Here is an 8,397-nt window from a genome sequence, read left to right as displayed (position 1 = left end):
TTAAGCGTCTGACCTTTGATTTTGGCTCAGGTCATGATCTCAGGGATGTGAGATCAAGCCTTGTGTGGGGCTCCATGTTCAGTATGGAGGCTGCCTAGGATTCTCTCTATCCCTCTCCTTCTGTCCCATTCACACACTCTCTCACTCTCAAAAAAAAAAAAAAAATTAAATTAAATTAAGGAAAGTCAATACGTACTAATATCTTGAAGGCTAAAATAAAAAAAAAAAAAACACAGAAAATAGAAGTATTCACTCTTAAATTATTTGGCTTCAAGAAAGCCAAAAATGATTCTGTTTCAGCAAATCAGCCATAATGATAAAAGATGTAATGAGTCTACTGTATGAATCTACTGTATGAATCTTTGAAGGTAAAGCACACTTTCTAGCTCAGAGAAGACAGGGATGACTTTTCCATTCTTAATTTCCTTCATCCCCAGAACAGGATCCTGTTGTAAACTATTATTTGAACAGAAACCCTAATCTAAAGTCATTTTTCTCCTTACGATGTTTTCATGTTGGTACATAAACTGCAAAATGGCAAAAGTCTAAGTCAGTGATAAAGAATTTGTAACATAAAAATGCTCGTGTACAATGTCTGGCAACAGACCTGAACTGACTTCTACTCACAAGCCTAAAGTCACTTCAGTACCAAAGGTAGAACTAACATGATGTTTCCTTATGGCTGGACTTCATTTACCAACTAATACTTTCATAAAATCCAAAGAAGAAATCTCAGTGGGTGCTCCCCTAGCTTCCTAATTTGCCAAATGATTTTGGTCTGAGACAGAGCCTGTCTGTTCCTTCATCTTTGTTTTGGCTGTTTAGAATTTGCAATATTTGCTTTGATGTTTTTGTTTCATCTTTTGCTCTTTTTCTCTGGCCTCTGTCTTCTGGGCCAGTTTCCAGGACCCTTCCCACTGGCTAGGCATTGACCAAAGGGCTGTAGGAAGCCATGGGGGTCTTCTACAGCCCATTCTATAACATACTCAACAAACCTTTCTACCAGACATCTCTATAGCCACATTAGGAAAATTTAGGCTAAAGTAGACCTTAGCTTTGTCCTGGGATTATTAGTCACCCAATCACAGTTTCAGATGGCCCTTTCTTGGTTGTCTTCTTCCTTCTCAAAGGGGTTGTGGGGCTAGATCTCAGGCCCAGACCTGCCCATTGCCTGTAGCTACAAGGGATGGCACCTTCTCCTTTGTGTGTCCCTCCCTTACTCACTCTTAATTTCTTACCCCAAAGGGGCCACCAGCCCAGGGGAGCCACATTCACCGCTGACTCTGGGCCTTGGCAAGCACAGGCTCCTCATCCTGCCCTGGCCCTGAAGGGTTGGCAGAGCAGAGGGTCCCCTGGAATCCTGAGCTGCCCGCCACACTTTGCATTGCCTGCAGGTGGCTGCTTCCATGGGACATTGGGCAAAACCACCACAGTAGCCATTGCCCCTCCCCACATGTCACTCCTGGGGCCAGCGGCTAGGACTCCCACTCCCAACTCACTGAGTCATTTACTTTTTGTCCCAGCTACTGCAGTCAGGAGCACATTTAGTAATGGGAAACTAACATTTCCTCTGTTGGCTTTCTTTAAATCCCAAGATATAAAGTTCCTTCAAAAATTTGTCAAATCCACGTTGTCACAAATGGCAAGATTTCATTTCTTTTGATGGCTGCATAGTATTCCATTGTGTATATATATCACATCTTTTTATTCATTCATCTGTTGATGGACATCTAGGTTCTTTCTATAGTTTAGCTATTGTAGACATTGCTGCTATAAACATTTGGGTGCACGTACCCCTTTGGATCACTACGTTTGTATCTTTAGGGTAAATACCCAATAGTGCAACTGCTGGGTCATAGGGCAGTTCTATGGAACTAGAGCATATCATGCTTAGAGAAATAAGTCAAGCAGAGAAAGACAACTATCATATGATCTCCCTGATATGAGGAAGTGGTGATGCAACATGGGAGCTTAAGTGGGTACGAGAAGAATCAATGAAACAAGATGGGATTAGGAGGGAGACAAACCATAAGTGACTCTTAATCTCACAAAACAAACTGAGGGTTGCTGCGGGGAGGGGGATTGGGAGAAGGGGGGGCGGGGTTATGGACATTGGGGAGGGTATGTGCTTTGATGAGTGCTGTGAAGTGTGTAAACCTGATGATTCACAGACCTGTACCCCTGGGGATAAAAATATATTATAAGTTTATAAAAAATTAAAAATTTAAAAATTTAAAAAAATTGTCAAATAAATAAATAAAATACTGAAAAAACCAAAACTGAACCTACCCTTTTCATGGAAGATTCTAAAGCTGAGATTGGACAATCCCAGAAAATATCCTGTGTAATGTACTCGAGTAGGATTGCTTCCTTTTGGGGCCATAACCATTCACTAAGCATTGAATTAAACGTGATGTATATGGTCCAGGCATTCGTTAAGTTATATTAGGAAGCAGAGACTGATGGCATATTCTCCCTGAATGAATTTCCTCGCTGCAAGCCAGGAACAATCCAAACTCACTCCCGAAACCTTGAAGCTACATCAAATAGTAGGTTTTTAAAGATATGTCTGTGTTGTTCATGATGGTAGCGATGTTTCTTACAGTGAGAAACATCTTTCAAATGTAATAGCTGACACTTTCAACCTCCCTTAGCATCTCAGTTTACTCAGAGCTGCAGGTGTGCTCTATCTGACCAAAACAGCAGCTCCGAGACACAGTGTCACTATTAAATCACTTTCTCGTTCTTGGAGGCCGGTGGGATTTTCTCAGTATTGTTCTGCCAAAAACATTTTGATAATACCATCAAGCATTTGCTGTAGAAAATGCTGCTTATAGAAACCAAACCCAAATCCAAAAGTCCTGCTCCTATCTCCCTGATTTGCTCACTTCTCCCCACATTTGGCAGTCCCATATTCTCTTATTTTAAATAAACAATAATAAAATAGAAATTGTTTCTACATAAGTGTATTGAGCAAAATGCAAACCAGAAGACAACATATTTGTTATTAGGTTGGACTTGTGACTGTTATATATCTAGATACTCTTTTTTCATTATGAAGTTTAAATAACTATCAGAATATTAATATAACATAATCTTGCTCTTTTCTCTTTTCTGCCCTCACAACTGCCAGTTTCCAGCTGCTTTACTTTCTAGTACTAAAATCTCTCCCCATCTGTTCCCACTCTCCCCAAATACTAGCAGCAATCTACTCCAGACTTCAGCCAGTGGTCACAACTCTTTGAACATGAGAAAATTTAAAATGTCATTAAACTTGTGTCCTCCTCCTACAAAAAGGAACCTACATTTTTAGCATTTAATGTTTGAGAAAAGCTATAATGGCAAAAGCCACTACTGGTTTATTGACACATTTAAATGGATTTCTATTTTATTAATCATAGTAATATCTAAACCTATTTCCCAAATATTACGTGTGTGTGAGAGGTGTGTGAGGTGCCTAGCACCTCTCCCTTACTTAGGAAAGAGGCTGTCCTCTTTCAATTCTGGTTGTTTTCTTTACCTCAGTAGTTGGCCTTGGGTCTTGGAGCAATCACATCCCACGTGTCTGTGAACAACATTCCTTATGTTAGGGATTGGTGCAGGGTTTTGGCAAATGACACAAGTTGGGACAATCAGAGTTCCTTTGTGTGAATTGGGGACGAAGAGCCCTTCTGTGCCTAATGGGAAGCCACGAGGATGTGAACTTCGATGCTGGCAGTGGATGTCTCCTTCACAACATTGTAAAGTTAGAATGGGGCCAACTCCTAAAGAACAGTAGAAAGAAAAGATGGTAAATGAAAAAATATCTTCCGCTTTTTGCACAAGCTAGTGTATGTGGAGTTTCTGTTATTTTAGTTTTCTTTTACTATTTTTATATTTCTGTTGTTTTCTGTCAGCAGTGCAACTCTAGAATACAACATTAAGAAAGTAGGGCCTGAGAAAAACCAGCTGATCTATAAAATAATCAAATTCAATTTTTAATTTATACATTCAAAACATCAGCAAGAATTAAAAGAAAAAAACATTCATAAGAACACAGAAGTAAAAGTTTTCCCACTCAAATCCACAGCCCAACTTTTCATTGGAGATTTCTAGATTTCCTTCTAGGAAACTGTTAGCATACACAAAGATAAAAGTGTTTTAAAATTTTGTTTAGGGTGCCTGGGTGGCTCAGTGGGTTAAGCTGCTGCCTTCGGCTCAGGTCATGATCTCAGGGTCCTGGGATCGAGTCCCGCATCGGGCTCTCTGCTCAGCAGGGAGCCTGCTTCCCTCTCTCTCTCTCTTCCTGCCTCTCTGTCTACTGTGATCTCTCTCTGTCAAATAAATAAATAAAATCTTTAAAAAAAATTTTTTTGTTTAAGCAATTAGTACTATATAATACATGACTTTTGTCCTGGAAATATGGATCTACTCCGTTATTTTTAATGAGCTACAGAACATTCCATTGCCACAATATGCCATAGTTTATTTGACCAGTTCTCTGTTGATATTTAGAAAACTAGGAGTGCTTGGGTGGCTCAGTCAGTTAAGTGCCCAACTCTCGGTTGCAGCTCAGGTTACCATCTCAGGTGAGATGGAGCCCTGTATTAGGCTCTGCATTCAGTAGGGAGTCTGCTTGAGATTCTTTCTCCCTTCTTCTCTCTTTCTCTCAGCTCCTCTCCCCTCTCTCTGGCTCTCAAATAAAAAAATAAAATCTTTAAGAAATAATTACACTCGATCTCAAGAAATAAACTGAGGGGTTGTGGAGGAAAGGGGGATGGGGGGATGAAGTGACTGGGTGATGGACAGTGGGAGTGTATGTGTTGTGGTGGGTAGTGTGTACTGTGTAAGACTGATGAATCACAGACCCGTACCCCTGAAACAAATAATACATCAAATGTTAATAATAAATAAATAAATAGTTAAAATTTCAAAAAATAAATAAAATTTCAAGACATTTGGCATCAGTGAAGAAGGAGGCTAAGAGAAGAATATTTTTACTTGTTTCAAATGGACTTAGAATGTTAAGTGATGATTCCCATTTTAAATAATGGAGTTAACCATCTCTCAGCTATGAAGCCTTAAAACTTCATTTAAAATTCAAAAATAAATATAGGAATTGTCTTCATTTTTGTACCTTTAAGAAATACCTACTAAATACTTAATCACAGTGAATCTTTGCATGTGACTCAAAAGTGGATCCATACATTTAAAGAGTTTCTTTCCTCATTCTGGATGAATATAGCGTAAGTATTGTAGACAAGAAGGACCAAACAAAAATCCAAAATATTTCTGCACCCTATGGCAATTGGAAGAACTGTTAGGTCCATAATAATGTTACATGTTTGATACTTTTAAGGAGTATGCCCATATTTCTTTAATATGTATAAAATTGATGCTGTATTATAGAGACATTCAATCAATAAATAGTCACTATTTTTTTCCCATTTAAGTATGATGGTATCACTCCTAGATTTTGTTTGATTTCCCATATTGCTGTTAATCCTATGTACATTTTATCTTAACCTTGCTGTGCACAACTGGAAAAATAGAATTTCCTGATTCTTGGTCTGACTATAAGCCAAGCACTTGGGGGAAAAAAAAAGTACCAAGTACTTGAATGACCTTTTGCAATCTGATCAAGTTGGCTTCAAAAAGCTGTATCTTAACTTATCTCCTTGATCTGAAATATATCATTTTACCAAGTAACATGGGCAAAAATATTCAGTGATGTGCGTTACAAAAGCTGGGATCTATGACCTCTGAAAAAGCAGTCACTGAAGACAAATTTTACTATAACTCCATTGAATATCAAATCAACAATAGATAAGCAAGTTTAATTTTCTGTGATTTTTTCCACAGGATACTTCTACAGTGTGGTAGACACAGAACTCAGAATTAATTAAACAAATATTTAGGAGGCAGAGAGGTTAATGTGACCTGCCAAAAAAAAAAAAAAAAAGAGAGAGAGAGAGAAAGTAATTGCATGAATCAGAGGGTCAACATCACCAATTATTTGAAATTCTTTAAAAACGCCCAAATGTGAACTTCTCAGTAGATAATAGTAAATTCTCTACAGCAGAATAACAGTTAAAGAAAAATGTTTAAGTGCTCCCATTATAATGAATATTTCACATTTTCTTTGTGTCTTCCTGGAAAAACTATGAAGTCTTTATCAACAATTATTTTTCCTAGTAAGGGAGTTTTCACTGCAGAGTAAAGAAAAATACTACACAGAAGTGAGCCCTACCTGAAGACTTATTTCCTATACGAGCCACATAAAAATATAAGTAATGAGACAAAGCTCTTTGAAAAGACAAATATATATCCAGAAATGTGGGTTAATGTGGGTGACAGTTTAAAATTTAGCAAAATTGTCTTTTCACTGAAAAAAAAAAAACAATTCCAAATTTTCTTCATGTGCAACTAAGTGCCCTTGATTGCCAAAATCTTTTAGAACCCATATGATATATTTAAATAAATAATCAATAACAAATACTTAATCTAGTTCTTGGTTTCCTCCTATAGAAAGAAAAATGAAATGGTTCAAAAGTGAGGGCAGTAAGTTTTTCTCAATTCAGTGTAGATGCTCCAGATTACTGCACAATGTTCTGTTATTGAACAGTGATGATAGTAGCACATTTAGGAACATTAACAAGTAATAGTTCTGGAGAAAAGCCAGTTGGCAAAGGCTGCTGCCATATGAGAGTAGCAAACTCTTTTATTCCCTCCTGCACTGGAAGTAACAAATCTTTACAATTTCAATTACATTACATTACACATAATTACTTTATTTTTAATGTTTATATACACAACGTGTATGCATTTACAAAATACTTAATTTTTAATTAAAATTCAGAAAGTACCTCGATACACTAATGGACTGATATGTTGTTCTATGTCAAGTTGCTATACACATGTAGAATTAGAGAAGTTCTTCAGAAACAAGTGATCTTGTCAAAAAACTAATGTCAACCAAGTTGTCTCCATATTGAACTAGGAGTTCCCCTAATGTTCCCTAAATGCAAACTGTATTTCTGAGCATCTTTATTTATATGTTTGGGGATCCAGTTCAGCCCAACTAGGAAATCAATGCTGCTATGGTATACCCATATTAGAAAAAATTATCTAAAACTTGAAAATAAGGCAAGAAGATTATAGCAAGCTCTTTCAAAATCATGCCAGCACATTGGAGAACAATGTCTACCAGGGATACTGATTCCCTGACTCCCTGGGAAATGTAACTTTATTTGAATTACCATTTGCTGGTTATTATGGCTCAGACTCTGAAAAATGAGATGTTGTCTTGTAGAAAGTGGAGAAGTTGCAAATTATTTTTGTCCAGGAGAGATGAAAATGATCTCTATCAGAAAAGATAACTCTGCTTGTGCTCTCTCTCTCTCTCTCTCTGTCAAATAAAGTTTTTCGTGGAACACTGAGTGTGGTACATAGACAATAAATCTTGGAACACTGAAAAAATTAAATAAAAAATAATAACAATAATAATTTTTTGAAGTAATTACCCTGGAAATAAAATTGTAAACCATAAGACCATAACTATGTTGAGAAAATTGAGACTTAAGATCACACTTTATGGGGCTCCTAGGTGGCTCAGTTGGTTAAGTGACTGCCTTTGGCTCAGGTCATGATCCCGGGATCAAGTCCCAGAATGGAGTCCCACTTCAGGCTTCCAGCTCCATGGGGAGTCTATTGTCTCCCCCTGACCTTCTCCCCTCTCATGCTCTCTCTCTCTCTCAAATAAATAAATAAAATCTTTTTTAAAAATCACACTTTATGAAGAAAAAGGAATAGTGAACTAAATCCTAATTAATACTGTTTAGATACTTTCAGAAATTATTAGCGTGCTTAGAGATGCACTGCTTGGATAAGATCCCCTCAGGCTGTGATCTCAGGATTGTGGGATGGAGCCCCATGTCAGGCTCCATGGTCAGCTCAGAGTCTGCTTTCCCTCTCCCTTCCCTTTTGCCCCTCCCCTACTCAAATAAATAAATAATTTTTTTTTTTAAAAAGAAAGTTTTCCAACTCCTAGGAATGGTGTCCATGGGCAGCCTTCACTGTATGCTCCTTGATAAGTACCTCAGCTGCCAAGGGCTCTCTTGTCCCAAGATCAAGCCCTTCTTGGGGCAGCCCGTGACATTTCATTCCAGCACAAGGCAGCCCTCTCTAGTGATTTCAACTCCAGAGCTCCCCATGGGTTGACTCTCCATCCCCCGAAAGCTGTTTCCTTTCCCATAGGTGTTGATCTCAAGGGCACTCTGAAAACATGTTGCATACTAAACTCCATCTCAGAATCCGCTTCCCAGAAATCCTAACCGGAGAGTGCTTGACATTGATATGATAAGTAGGACTGTAATCAACTATGGCAAAGTGACCACAGGCTCTGAAACCAGACTGCCT

Source organism: Mustela nigripes, chromosome 1, assembly GCF_022355385.1.
Source record: "Mustela nigripes isolate SB6536 chromosome 1, MUSNIG.SB6536, whole genome shotgun sequence".
In the NCBI taxonomy this organism is placed as follows: Eukaryota; Metazoa; Chordata; class Mammalia; order Carnivora; family Mustelidae; genus Mustela; species Mustela nigripes.
Note: the sequence above shows the minus strand (reverse complement) of the source record.